Source organism: Capra hircus, chromosome 5 (assembly GCF_001704415.2).
Source record: "Capra hircus breed San Clemente chromosome 5, ASM170441v1, whole genome shotgun sequence".
NCBI classification, from domain to species: Eukaryota; Metazoa; Chordata; class Mammalia; order Artiodactyla; family Bovidae; genus Capra; species Capra hircus.
In genome coordinates, this window is record NC_030812.1 from 65372316 (window position 1) to 65388302 (window position 15987).

Below are 15987 nucleotides of genomic sequence, written 5' to 3' on the forward strand. Positions count from 1 at the left end.
CTGTTTACATCACTGCTGGGAGCGAGCACGCAGAAGAGTATGGTAGCACCACCTTACCAGGACGTTTTAGTAAGACTGTGGGTAAGAGAAAGCATGAGGTGACACCTTTAACATTAAGTAGACTTTTTGCCCTCTGAGCCACCCCACCTCCACCCTCCCAGGTGGGGCTAGTGGTAAAGAACCCGCTTCCCAATGCAAGAAGCCTAAGAGATGCAGGTTTGATCCCTGGGTTAGGAAGATCCCCTGGAGGAAGGCATGGCAACCCACTTCACCATTCTTGTATCCTCTGGGGATAGGAGAATTCCTGGAGAATCCCATGGACAGAGGAGCCTGGCGGGCTAGGACCCAAAGGTTGCAAAATCTGAAAGGACTGAAGTGAGGTAGCATGCACGCAGAGTTCTTGCTGTATCGTTCAGCACTCAGTAACTGGGAGATACTGCTTAAAAGTATACCATAGCAGATCTTACTGCGGACCTTTATTGTGTGCCAGGTGGTGATGGGGATGCAGGGGGGACCCCGCCTCCCCCACCATGCTACCATTCTGGAAGACAGACAGCAAACATATAAGTAAGTTTAGGCAGAGTTAAGCCTTCTGAAGAAAATAAAATAGGGGGATGGGCTAATCTGCAGGGAAGATGTCATTCACCTCCACTTTTTCAGTTCTGACACTGAGATGAGACACTCATTCCCAGCAGGCAAAACTAATTTACAAGAACACTGCAAAGACAGAAGTTCAGAAAAGATGTTAAACAAATCAAGATCGTCAAGGCCTTGAGTCTCTGCCTAATATTTAGCCAGGAGAGTGTAATGGGCTAAGAGAAAACAAGTCAACAAGCCAATAATAGAGGCTGCTAGAAATCCACCCATTCCCCTCCCATAATTCTTTGAAGGAATGACCAGGCACCTGCCAAAAAATTAAAAAAAAAAAATCAGATTTGGGATTCAAAACAGATTGACTCCTGATTCCACCACTAACTGGCCAAGTCCTTGCCTCAATTTGTCTTTAAAATGGGGTTTTAAACAGGGAGCCCAGCTCAGTGCTCTGTGATGACCTAGAGGGTGATATGAAGGTGGGGTGGGAGGGAGGCTCAAGAGGCAAGGGGTATATATGTGCTTATGGCTGATTTGCGTTGTTGTACTGCAGAAACCAACACAACTTTGTGAAGCAATTATCCTCCAATTAAAAAGAAATAAATAATAAATGTAAGAGGCAAAAAAATAAAATAAAATGGGGTCTTAAGGGTTGTTTAGGATTCTTGGAGCCTCTATTACATGTCTAGCTTTCTACTGGTTGCTATGAATACAGACATAAGTATAATTTCTATCCAAAAGGAGTCTTTGGGTGTGTGATTAATATTCCCTGTGGTCAGATGGAGAATCAGTGTTGTTGAACATAGAAAAACAAGACCTTGACTTCCACCTTCGGGAGAATCCATATCCTTTATTGGACTCCAGTGTTTTTCTAGTGTGATAGACTTGAAGTTTGGCCCCTAGGTCTAGAAGATCCCGTGGAGTAGGAAATGGCAACCCGCTCCAGTATACTTGCCTGGAAAATTCTATGGACAGAGAAGCCTGGTGGGCTACAGTCCATGGGGCTGCAAAGAGTAGGATATGACTGAGTGACTAAGCTCACACATACACACAGACATGAGATGAAGAGTTTTCTTCCATCCCAAGATTGCCTTGCAAACATCACTTCATCCCTTGATGTTGCTGCCATACTAAGGAGAGCAATGAATGTGACAACCCTGTTATGTTGCTATTTAAGAGGCATGCAATGAATAAAAGCAAGCAATAACAGCTTCTTACTTAAATAAATGCACACTGTATGGTAGACACTGCCAAGCATTCCCCATGTGTGGTTTCATGTTTCCCCTCCAAAACCTTGACCTATGAATCCCCACTTTATAAATAAAGAAACTGAGACACAGAAAGTTTAAATAAGTAGTTCAAAGTCAAACTACATTTCACCCAGTTCCAAGGCACTGGCTCTTACACACTCTTCCTTCCCTTTTAAAAGTAAGAACAGCAATGATTTTTAGGACAACAAAATAATAGCACTTCTTTTTTCTTTTCTCATCTACTAAAAATAAAATTCTTAATGTCCTCTCTCATAAAAATGACCCAGATCTGTGTTGGGAGGAGAGCACAATTAGTAGTCTGCTGCTTTAGGGAAAAACATTTGGCAGCTTTTTTCAAAATTGTTTTGGCTGAAAGGGGAAATTTATCCATGCAATAAGATTAAAACTCACTTACCATGAGATTGCTGCTGACATGAATTTTGTGTGTGTGTGTGTGTTTTTTTTTTTTAAACTATCATTTAAATCGGGATGGAATGCAATGTGTTGCTGTTGTGAACAAGGGTGGTGGTGAGCCCTAAGAAAATTGGTGTAAAAGGAACATCCAAGAATTCAGCCTGTGTGGAGAGGGTGTGGAGAAAAGGAAACCCTCTTACACTGTTGGTGGGAATGCAAACTAGTACAGCCACTATGGAGAACAGTGTAGAGATTCCTTAAAAAACTGGGAATAGAACTGCCATAAGACCCAACAATCCACTGCTGGGCATACACACTGAGGAAACCAGAATTGAAAGAGTCACGTGTACCCCAATGTTCATCTCAGCAATGTTTACAATAGCCAGGACATGGAAGCAACCTAGACGTCCATTGTCATATGAATGGATAAGAAAGCTGTGGTACATACACACAATGGAATATTACTCAGCTATTAAAAAGAATGCATTTGAATCAGTTCTAATGAGGTGGATGAAACTGGAGCATATTATACAGAGTGAAGTAAGTCAGAAAGAAGAACACCAATACAGTATACTAACACATATATATAGAATTTAGAAAGGTGGTAACAATGACCCTATATGCAAGACAGCAAAGAAACACAGATGTAAAAAACACACTTTTGGACTCTGTGGGAGAAGGCGAGGGTGGGATGATTTGAGAGAATAGCATTGAAACATGCATATTACATATGTGAAATAGATGACCAGTCCGAGTCTGATGCATGAAACAGGGCTTTCAAAGCCAGTGCACTGGGACAACCCTGAGGGATGGGACGGGGAAGGAGGTGTGAGGGGGGTTCAGGATGGGGGACACATGTACACCCATGGCTGATTCATGTCAATGTATGGCAAAAACCACTACAATATTGTAAAGTAATTAGACTCCAATTAAAATAAATAAATTAATTTTTTTAATAAAGAGAGAGAATTCAGCCTGTCGACCACTGAGATTTGCTGACCAACCAGGAAGAGATAGGCACCATGTCGCAAGATGTGCAGTTGTATACCTGGTAAACTTAGAGTTGACCTTCACTTGGAAGTTGAAGATTTCCCAATCACTGGAGGTTATCAAACACTTGTCATTTAACCTCACAGATAGAGAGTTGAGTTAATCATAATCTCTGAGTTCATGGCAAGTAATCAAAACCTCCAAGGCCCCTCTCTTGTTTTATTTATTTATTCTCTTTTATCTTCATGCCACATTCCCACTCCTTTCCCCTAGATACAACATCCTTAACATGCTTTAATATTTAGTCATGGATTTATTAGCTACAAGGAAATATTGGTGTGTGTACATATTTTTCATGAATATGAGTGATGTCATAATATAGGTTTGTTGTTGTTGTTGTTGTTGTTTAGTCATTAAGCCATGTCCAGCTGTTTTGTGACCCAATGGACTGTAGCCTGCCAGGCTCCTCTGTCCACAGGATTCTCCAGGCAAGAGTACTGGAGAAGGTTGCCATTTCCCACTCCAGGGGATCTTACTGACCCAGGGTTTGAACCTGTGTCTCCTGCATTGGCAGGCAGATACCTTACCACTGAGCCATCTGGGAAGCCCCAGTATAGATTTACTATAGCATATTCTTGGAACGTGGTCATGCTACTGAATGTAGTAATTCTTTGCTCCTTTAACTAGTGTAGTATATTTCACACTGTGTAACTACCATATTTGATTTTTCCATTCCCCAGTGATGAATTCTAGGCTCTCTCTAACTTTCCACCACCCTCAACAGTAATACTGTGATAAATATCCTCATCCTTGTCTTCTTACATCCTGTGTGAGAATTTTTTCTGGGCTAGAAGGATGAGGTCCTGAATCGTAGGAAACATGCATCCTTAATTTCACAAAGTAATGTCAGATTGCCCCCTTTGAATGGCTTGTATGAGTCCACATTCCCACCGGCAGAGCAAATGGGTTCCTGTTGTTGCTGCTGCTGCTGCTGCTGCTAAGTCGCTTCAGTCATGTCCGACTCTGTGCGATCCCATAGGCAGCAACCTGTTGCTAGGTATCCTCAATATTTGGTCTTTTCCAAATGTCTGATTCCTTGCCAGTATGTTCAAATATGAAAAGGTAAGTTCCCCAGTGGCTCAGCTGGTAAAGAACAGCCAGTCAGTGCAGGAGACTCAGGTTTGAACCCTGAGTCAGGAAGATCCCCTGGAGAAGGGAATGGCAACCCTCACCAGTATTCTTGTCTGGAAAATTCCATGGACAGAGGAGCCTGGCAGGTACAGTCCATGGAGTTGCAAAGGGTCAGACACAACTGCACATGCGCACACACACGTCTAATGAGTGAGTCTGAGCATCTATGTACTTAAGAACTACACTCTGAATGCTGCTAAGTCACTTCAGTCGTGTCCGACTCTGTGTGACACCATAGACAGCAGCCCACCGAGCTCTTCCATCCCTGGGATTCTCCAGGCAAGAACACTGGAGTGGGTTGCCATTTCCTTCTCCAATGCATGCATGCTAAGTCGCTTCAGTCGCGTCTGACTCTGTGCGACCCCATAGGTGGCAGCCCACCAGGCTCCGCTCTGAATAGTTCTTTATCAAACACTTTACCTATTTTTATGTTAGGATTCCTGGCTTCTGTATTTAATTGCAGGAATAACTTGTGTAGTCTCGATATTAGCCTTGTGCCTTTCTCAGATCACTAAAGATATCATCTCATCACCAGTCACTCTCAGTTAACTGTCAACTGGTGTCTTTCCTTGAGAAAAGTTATAATTCAGATATAATAAAAAACTGATCTTAAAAATGCTGTGGCTTGTGCTATTGGAATCTTTTTAAAGAAGTCCTTCCTTATACCTATGTTGCTATGATACTTGCTTCTTTCTTCTGTCATCCTGAGTTTTCTCTTTCACATTCAGATCTTTCTGGATCTCTTGTATATGGGATATGGTAATGACCCAGCTGTTTTTATCTTCTCTCTCTAAATCACAAGTCAGCTTTTCTATAACAAGTCCCCCTGATTTTTATGTCAGGATTTTCTGAGTCAAGATGCAATTGCCATTTGTACCTGAGTCTTTCTCTAAAGCTTAATTTTATTCCATTGGTGTATTGCATTATATCACTTCTTGTGTGTCAGTATCATACTACATTTATTATTACAATATGGTCTGGTGGTATATCTTAATATCTGTTTGTCAGGTCCCCTTTCTTGCTTGCATGTTTTCAAAAGTTTATTTGGGTATCAGTACACACTTATTCTTCCATATTTCATCTGAAACATTGATTAGTTTAACCCTGAATGTGTTGGATAATCTGTGGACACTTGTGTTAAACAGGAGCAGTCAAGAGTAGACATACACACTAGATCCAAATTTATGAACACAGCAAAAGTTTCTGCATCAATATTATACATGATGTGATGTATTTCCTTTCATCTATTAATATAATGAATCACATTGGTAGATTTTTTAGATGTTAAACTCTGCTTATATGCCAGGATAAAACTTCTTTAATTATAATGTATTAATTTTTATTACACTAGTAGATATGGTTAGCTTTATGTTTTATATAAGATTTTCCCATCCCTTTTTAGTAGTGAAATGAAACTGAAATTTTATTACTTGTACCATCATCTTATTTTGAAATCAAGATTATAGTAATCTTGCACAAGGAGTTGTACAACTTGCCCTGTTTTTATAATTTCTGGAATAACCTATAGAAGATAGAAAGTATTTGTTTCTTGAAGATTTGGTAGGACCGCTTGTAAATATGTTGGACTGAAATTTTGGAAAGCAGGAAAAGTAATATAGTTCAATTTATTTCACTTTTATTGGCATATTTATTTTTTATGTTTCTTCTCGGTTTGTATTTTTTTTCAGAGATTAATTCATTCTGTCAAGGTCTCAACAAAACTACCATATTACTGTTTATAACATTCTTTTATTTTTTGGAGTTCTTTTGTGTCTATATTTATTTTTCCTTTTTTACTTTGTAATTTGTTTATCTGAATTTTCTCTTATCCTGCCAGATGTTTGCCCAATAAGAGTCAGCATTTCATAAGACTGCTCCTCTCTGCTGTTTGTATTGTCATCTAGCTCATTGTTTCTCTCCGCTTGTTTTTATTATGTTGTGTTTGAGCTTGCTTTCTTGCTATTTTCCAAACTTCTTGAGTTGAACACTTAGTTTATTTGTTTTTAATTTTCTTTGTTTCCTGATAAATGCATTTAAAATGAACTGTTTCTAAGTACTGCTTTGGCTGTGTCTCATTGACCTGATATAGTTAGTGTTTTTGTTATTGTTTGGTTCTAAGTTTTGAATATAATGATCTCCATAATTCAAGAGTTATTAGTAGTCCGTTATTTTAAATTCAAAATACTGGAGATGTTTTTAGCTCTCAGTTTTAAAATTTCTAACTGAATTACTTCATGGCTAAAGAGCCCAGTCTTTGTCACTATGATTCTTTGGGGTTTATTGAAGCTTTTTTGGTGACCCAGTACATGTGGCCAATTTTTGTTTTCAGATATTCATAATTTTCAGATACAATAGAAAAAATAGGTCATCTTTATTTCTTAGATATAGATAGATATAGATATCTTAACATGCTCACTTCAGAAGTTAATAGATCAGATCAAAAAGCTGATCTAGAACACAAACAACACATTCAAACATTTATACAGAGATTATAATATACATACATATCTTGTGTTTTAATCTAATCTGAAAATTTCTTCTTATTAGTAAGCTTAACCCATTTAAATTTATTATAACAACATTTATGTTAGGACATATTTCTTTTATTTTATTTCATATTTTCCATTTCCTGCACTTTCTCTCTATTTCATTTTCTCCTTTTTAACCTTTCTATGGAAGAACAGATCAAGTTTTGTTCTTATGATAAAAATGTTATCCCTTCTATTTGTTTTTCTTTGCCGGTTGTTATGGCCTGAAATGTTTGTGTCCCCCCTAAAGTTCATAGTGCGATGCCTCATCCTCAGTGTGATGGTATTTAGAACTGAGGAATTTGGGAGGTGATTAGGATGTGAAGGTGGAGCCCTCATGAGAGGGATTAGTGCCCTTATGAGAGGAGACATAGAAGAGTTTGTTTCTTCTCTCTCTGCTCTTCACTGTGTATGATACTGTGAGAAGATGGCCATCTGAAAACCAGAAAAGGGGTTCTCACCAAATAGTAGATCTGCCAGCACCTTGATCTTGTCCCAGCCTCCAAAACTGTAAGAAAAAAAAAAAGTGTTTGCTATTTTAGCCACCCAGTCTATGGTATATTTGTTATAGCAGACCAAACTAAGACACTGGTTATCTCTAAGCTGTTATTTATTTTTTCCATTTTGATATAATGAGTTACACACTCATGTGGATCAAAAATCCAAAAGTGAAAGGATAAATAATGAAAATTCTCTCACACTCCCACATCCTTCAGCTGCCTGATTCTCTTCCCCAAAGACAACCAACATTATTATTTTCTTCCAGAGACTTTAAAGCCAATATATGTTTGCATTTGTGTGTGTACATGTATTCTTTCTCTTCCATTCAAATAGCAGCGCAGCGTACATGGTACCTTGACATTTTAAACTTTTATCTTAATAACATGTCTTGGGATCATCCTGCTTACTATATACCTTCTTCATCCTGTTTTTTTTGGCAGAGCTGCGCAGCCTGAAAGATAGTTCCCTGACCAGAGATTGAAGCCGTGCACCATGCGGTGGAAGCTCGAAGTCCTTACCACTGCACTGCCAGGGGCTTCCTCATCATCTTTTTCAATAGCTTCATTGCACTTCTTTGTATAAATTCTCATAATTCAATTCACATTCTGTTAATTAACAGTTTTGTTGCTTCTAATCTTTTGCTATTACAAATAATGCTGTGATAAATAACTTTTATGTGCATCATTTTATATGTATGTTAGCTTATGTCTGGATGAAAAAAAGACTGTGAGTAGAATTTCTGGGTCAAAAGGTATGGACTTATATCATTTCGATAGATACTAGCAAATTATCCTCCAGAGGGCGACCATATAATTTATCATCTAAACTGGAATTTTCTGATAGTGAAAGTAGTGCTAGTGATAATTACACTGACATAACAGGTATAAATTGGGACTATCTCAGGCAAATCATTATGAACAGTTTTCCAGTCCTTATGGGTTCTGACAGTTCATACACTATCAGATAAATGTTTTTATCTGATCTATTTTATCTATTTTTTATCTATTTTCTATTTATTTTATCTATTTATTTATTGCCTATTTATTTTATCTATTTCCTATAATTTTTCCAGCTCAATATGAGGTTGCTCACCTCAGTATTGACAAGTCTTAACAAGTAGGTTCAGATACACAGAAAAACCAGACATCACTTGAGGAAACCTAAAAATCTGCCAAGTCAGGATTCACAGCAAAATGGTCATCAACCTTATCTGGGGATGAGCAGGGCTATAGCCTTCTTGGGTGAGTACACACAGGCAGACTAGAATATCTGAGTGAATGAGAGATCTATCAAACCTTATGGAAGCTCAGCACTTGCCTTCACACCAACCTGATAACCAGGAGACTAAGGCAGGTCTGGATCTCGGAGCCTTTCCTGGATCAAGCAGAAGTCATTGACCTCAGCCATCCATTGCATGAGCTGATGAAGGTGCTATAGCACAAAAACCAGAACTAACTTCCCTCTTGCCATCTCTTCGCACTAATATGAACCACTTGAGCCAAGAACACTTATGAATTCTTTGCTGTGAGAGGAGAACCCACACACATGGCCTTTAGACCAGCCATGAGACCTCTTCTGCACTTACAAATTTTAAAATCATTGAAAATCTTGAGGGGGAAAAAACTCATTATAGTTTTAATTAGAATATCTTTTATTTTGAGCAAGGTGTCTATTTACTTTTCTGTGAATTAATTATACCTTGAGTTATACCCCTGCCCTTTACAGTTTTAATCATTGGACAGGACAGAGACTTGGGGCTTTATCCCCAAACCTTGCCCCCAACCCCAGTTACACTCCACTGTGGAAGATACCTACCTGCTCTTCATGGAAGCATCTATAGGTATAATCTAGTATTGTTGTTCTTTGACATACACACACAAAAGTTGTCCCAATTCTGATTATTTCCCTAAGAGAGACTTGTATTTAGCTTGGAGATTTCCCACTGGGGGATTTTAAATATGGTTCTGTGGTCTGAGTGATGGCCTCTGACTTAAAGAGGTTCATCCCACAATGAATTGTCTCTTTGGGGTCATCTCACCATGTAGCCTAGTTCAAGAAAGACCTACCTCTATCCTTCTAATGGAGGAGTCTAGTTTGCTGTCACTGCGACCATACATTCATGTTCAATATTCAAATAAGCTAGAGAGTTTCTTGCCTTTATACAAGAGTCAGGCATAGTTCGTCCATCCCCTAAACTCCAGAGGACAAAGGCCATGCTCTCTGTTAGGTTCTTTTAACCTCCCTAACTTGCTGTAAGGTGAAGGAGAAAGAAGTCTGGGAAGACAGAGTAAGATAAATATCTTATGATATTGCTTCTGTGTAGAATCTTAAAAATGGGTACAAATGAACTTATCTACAAAACATAAATAGAGTTACAGAGGCAGAAAACAAAGTTATGGTTACCAGGGTGGGAGGGTAGGGAGGGATAAACTGGGAGACTGGGAAAAAAGAAAGGAGAAACGGGGCAGCACGCTAGTCAGTGGAAAGGAAAGATGTCCCAGCACACTAACAAATCTCTCTCTAATCAATTTTCTATTCCAGCCATTTGTGTTAGTCTCCTAGATTCCCCTTATAAATCCTTAAAATGAGTGTTGAGCTGAGGGTTGCAAAATGGGCTTCAGCATCTCTTAGAATGTCCTGCATAGAGTGTCAGACTCCAAAATAACAACCACGAAACAATCACGTTTAACATATCATTAGAGTAATAACAGGAACTATGGGTCTCGAACAAATTTGGATGTTCCTTTACGTGTGTAATTAGGGTATGCATTTGTGCAGAATTTAGAAAAGGAGCATGTGGAGAGGTAATTTCCACAGCATTTCTACATGTCTTGGACTCCCCTTTTCAAAGATATTGGCAGAGCAAACAGCCTTGGAGCTGGTAGATAAGATCCTATGTGTCAAAGGGCAGAATGTTGATCAGCATGATAGATAGAGAACCTCTCCATCCCAGTAGACACCCCATGATAATAAAGCTTTCTCCTCTACCCAGAGAAGATTTTCATATGTTCCAGGGTAAAGATAATGCCTCACTTTGGAGAGAAGGATGGGAAAGTTGCCGTCAATCCTTAAATAAGATCGGAGTTTCCTGAACCCCTTGTTCCTCTGCTGTGACACAGATCCAGTGTGTTCTCAGCATCTTCTCAGATTCACTCTGCACTGATGCCCATGAGCTTGAGGGACAAGGGGAGCCAACATGAACATAAAACATGTTTCCTGCTGTGCTCTGAGAAATTTACTGCCTAAATTCATTTGGGTTTGTGGTTTCCTTACTGGCCAATTTCATGGAAATTTGACATGTCAGCCTAGTAGTTACACTGATATTTGGGAACTGCTTAACCTACTTGATGGAGAAGAAACAAAGATGTGGCATCTGTGGCAAGTTGCCCCATTTTCTCTCTCTCTCTCTCAGGAAATAGAAGCTCTGAACGTTAGCTATCCAGCCCCAAGGTTTCCCAAAAGAAAAGCATCTCCCAGGTTTCCTTGCAGCTAGATGTGACCACAGGTCTAATATTTGATCAAGGAAATGCAGAGAGGGGCTTCCCAGATGGAGTGAGTGGTAAAAATCCCTCCTGCCAATGAAGGAGACATAAAAGACACGAGTTCAATCGATGGGTCACAAAGATCCGGAGGAGGGCATGGCAACCCACTCCAGTGTTCTTGCCTGGAGAATCCCACGGACAGAGGAGACTTGTGGGCTACTGTCCATGGGGGTCCCAAAGAGTCGGACATGGCTGAATCAACACAGCACATACAGAGAAGTAGTCTGTGCAACATTTAGGAATTGTTCCTGAAGGAAGCCTGTCCTTTTATTTTCTCCTTGTTGCAGGTTGGAATGCAGAAATGCTGACTGGAGAAGGAGCACTGCATACTGCATTGTGAGGTAAACACAGGAATGGGAGCCGTGATTTTCGGAGCAAAAAAGAGAAGGAACAGGACAGGAGGAGCCCAACACGGTGCTCAACACGGTGGACCGTCGCTCCAGCAGCCTTGGGCTGCTGCCTTAGACACTGACATAAGAGAAAAATTAACTTCTATTTTGTTTAAACCCATGTTATTTTGAAATGTCTACCACTCACGGCCAAGCCTACTTCTAGCAATAAGAGAGATGTGAGAATAATATTTAAGATGGATTTATCTATTCAGGAATTACTCTTTCCTCATCAGAATTTTTAAAACAGAGCAATGCCTCATTGGAAAAAATTTCGGAGACCCCCACGTTTCACACCTTGCAAAGTCGACTGGCCGTGAGCTTCTTTAGAACCTCATTCCTATGGTCTGCTTCTTTTCAGTCTAATTTTTCCCACACAGACCACCCAGAAATCTGAAGATCACTACCAATCAATGCCCGCACAAACTAATAATCAACGTACATAGTGGTTTCCATCAAAGTAAGATTTAAGGCAAAGTATTCTAGGAATTATTAGCAGAACTCAGACATTTCCTTGGGTTATAATAAAATCAGCTGGTAAACCAAGTGCACTTGATCAAAGGCTTTTAATATATATATGTATGGATAGATAGATAGACATAGAAATCTTAAGGCTCCAGAGCCATTAGCCCTTTTGGCAACATCAGGCTGAAGTCACTGAGTATCATTCATACATTGTCATTCATACACTCATTCATTAAACAAATTGTTGAGTAAATTCCATTCCTCCTCCAGGGAATCTTTCTGACGTGGCAACTGAATATACTCTTGAACCATCAGGCACGGTTCAAGACATTGGTGAGCAGGATAGTCCATGCTCTCACTGATTTCACATTCTTTTAAGGGGAATATGATGAGTAAACAAGAAGGGGAAAAAAGCAAGATACACTCAGTATTAATGATGGCCAAGAAGAAATAAAGTTTTGAAAAGAGGTATTATAAAGGAAAGAAACTGTTCTGAAGAGGCCGATTTGAGTTGGATGCAAAAGGATGACCTATTCAACCAGGTAATATTTGAACTGAGAACTGAATTGTGAGAAGGCTCAACTCCAAAGGCAAAGATGAGAGGGCAGAAGGATCCCACTTGCGGGAACATTTTAGAAAATCTCTAAAGCAATGAGTAGTGGGACTTTTTTGAGGAACAGACAGAGGCCTGTCATGACTGTAGACAGTGAAGGGGAGAGAGGGGTGAGCTGAGTTTTGAGAGGCGGGCACAACCAGTTCTTGTATTTATAGCCATGGTGTACTAAAGCCTGCTTATATAGACGTGAGAGAGCTCATTCTTCAGTTTTGAGAGATTGTTGCTAAACACATCCCTGATGATAAACTAAATTATATAAACAAAATTAAATAAGTTATATTTAAAACAAAGGTAATAAATCCTCAAGACATTACTTCATAATTATTTTACTAAATCTTAATTATCCGTGCTCCTCGGGTTATTTACGTCCATTTTATCTGTGTGGTAAGAACCCCACATAATAATATGCTGCTGCAGCTCTGCTCTCAACTTCGTGCTCACATTGGTGGCTTGAAATCTGCCAAAGCAGGAATGTTTACTCCATGGAAATCAGCAAACACCACACATCGGGAGTGAAGTCAGTGGGTTGCTGAACATTTACCACCGTCCCACCAACAACAGCTGCAGCAGCGAAAGCACAAGCAGGGCTGGTTTGAAGTCAGATGCCTCAGAGGCAGGACAACAAGGTCAGCCCAGCGACGGGAGACACTTTGGGGCAGAGTGGGCTCAGCCACCGGTCCATAGAGCTGTGGCATCAAGTCCAAGTAGATCAAAGTAAGATTCGGTCTAAGAAAAGTCCAAAGTCAAAGCCAGGGGAAGCTGCCACAGTAGTGGGGCTTACAAGTAAGTGCTGGCACTCAGCTGGTCAAGGCGAATACCACCTCTTCCAAAACACACTGCCCCCAGGTGGGAGCGGTCACCCCTCCCTGACTCAGGTATCATCTCGGCTTTCCTTCAATAACGAAACTTATAAATTCTCTTGTCTTATTTTCACTATTCTGTCTCCTCCTTCAAGATTAAGAACTCTCAGTCTAGAGACCAGATCTTAGTCTTTCTAAATTCCAGGACTAAGCATGGTGTCTGGTTCATTATACTAAGTGCTCATTCATATTAGTTTAATCAAGAATGTAGAAAAATATGTACAAAAATGTTCAGATCCAAAACAGCTTGGGGAGAACTGAAAACTTCATCAATAAGGGAATTAATTAAATTATATTTCATTCACATAATATAGTCATAAAATTTATTTTTTTAAATCATAAACATTTATCATACTCCATGAACATTTATCTTACTCCAAATACACACAATTCAACTCATGACTGATAAAAGTAAAACATAAAAGTCTTATATTCCACATTGTGTAAATATGTCAGGAGGCATATAAAAACAACAAAAAAAGAATGAGAAAGAGGAATTTTCTCTAGTTATGGGATTGGGAGAACAGGTTTTATTGCTGCGGTTGTTATCTTTTTCATTTAAATGTATATAAGGAAGGAAATTTTCAAAGAATAAAGGAGCTTGCCTAGAAAATTTTCCCAAAGCCATTAGACGTAAAAGGCTATCCCTCAGCTTTACTCTTTCTGTCTCCTCCTTTCTGGAAACAGAAAGGAACACATATTTATTCTGTATTTAAATATTTATTCAGTACTAGGCATTTTGCAGAGGCCATCTTATTTAATTCATTCTAGAATCCAGTGGGATAGATTTTGGATATTCCTGTTGTATGGATGAGGAATCTGAGATATAAGCAAAAGACCTGGGGTGGTGATGTTAGTCTTGAGAAAAATACCCATTACCCTTTCCCACTGATTCCTGAGTGACAGAAGAGCCTTCTGTGGAAGGCAAGTGTGGTATAAACACCTCTGTCCACTCAGAGATCCCTGGTCCCTGTAGAGTCGGTAGGCTTGGCCATTTGAAAGCTGCGGTCTTAGCGACTGTGATCATTATTCATAGAGTAATTAATTTGGGAGGCATGCAGCCCACTAGACCAATGGGATGCCCAGTTTCTTGTAAAACACATGCATGACCTTAGACCTTGATTTTTTTCTAATTCTTTTGCATCTGTCTCACTGGTGGGAGGAGGGGCGCTCGCAGGACTCTTAAGATTGAGAAAATACTTGGGAGGACTAGAAGTGAGTGAGATTCATCCATACAACCTAAAAATATGTATTAAAGTTTTACTGGAAAACAGGCACTATTCTAGTTCCAAGCATAAATGCTTCCCTGAATTTATGTCCTTTTTAGGATTAGTAAAACTACAGGGTTAAATTCAAATTTACAGCTGTAACAGAGAACATGAAAGAGACACACATGATACTGTAAGAAGCTTTCCCCTGGAGGTTTTCTTGATTTAAGAATACCTAGATGAAAAAGGAAGGGAAGAATCTGAAACTGTCTGGAAACTTCCAGGCAGAAGGAGAAGCATATGCAAAAGTCAAATATGGTAGAAACAATGGGGAATAAGGTTGAAGATGTAGCTGGAGAGCTAGAGAGAGCTAGACTATGCAGAGTCTTATAGACCAAGTGAAGAGTTGTTTTTTTTATATATATTTTTTTCCTGTATGAATTTCCAAGCCATTGAAGTATATAATAAAATGGTACTCTTTTATGAGATTACCAGCTTCCCTGGTGGCTCAGCCAGTAAAGAATCTGTCTGCCATGGAGGAAACCTGGGTTCAGTTCCTGGGTCAGGAAGATACCCTGGAGAAGGGCCTGGCAACCCACTCCAGTATTCTTGCCTGGGAAATCTCATGGACAGAGGAGCCTGGTGGGTTACCACCCATGGTGTTGCAAAGAGTCAGACACCAATGAGCAACTAACACTTTTTATGATATTTGCATTATAACAAATCACTTGGGCTGGTGGAGTGGAGGGCAGGGAAGCAAGTTGTTCAGGCAAGAAATGGACATCTTGAACTAAAACAGTGGAGATAAAGAAAATGGGATGCATTTGAGGAAGACTTAGAAGGTTGAAAGAGTCAATTTAGATATGGTGGGTGAGGGTGAGAAACAGGTCAAAGATGACTCCTGGGCTGCTGAGTCAATGGAAATAGTGCCATTCTCAAAGATGCCTCCATGCATGCTCTTCTATGGTTTTACTTCTATTTTGCTTTTTAATTTACTTATTTCTAATTAAAGGATAATTGCTTTATGATATTGTGTTGGTTTCTGTCATGCATCAGCATGAATCAGCCATAGGTGTACATATGGCCCCTCCCTCTTGAACCTCCCTTCCACCCCATTCCACCCCTCTAGGTTGTCAAAGAGCCCCGCCTTGAGGGAGAGGGAGAGGGAGAGAGGAAAAAGAAAATGGTAATTATGTGAGCTGATGAATATGTTAATTACTTGATTGTTGTGATATGAACATCAAAACCTCAAGTTGTACAACTTAAATATACTTAAATATAAATTTTAACTCATCAATTATAAAATTGGGGGGAAATACCATGTGCTTGAGCAACTCCCTTCAAATAAAAAAAAAAGCAGAATTTCTTTCCTTGTTGGGAATATACTTGATAATAAAACATAAGGATGAGAAGGAATCGATGGGAAGTTAAGATTTCCAAGG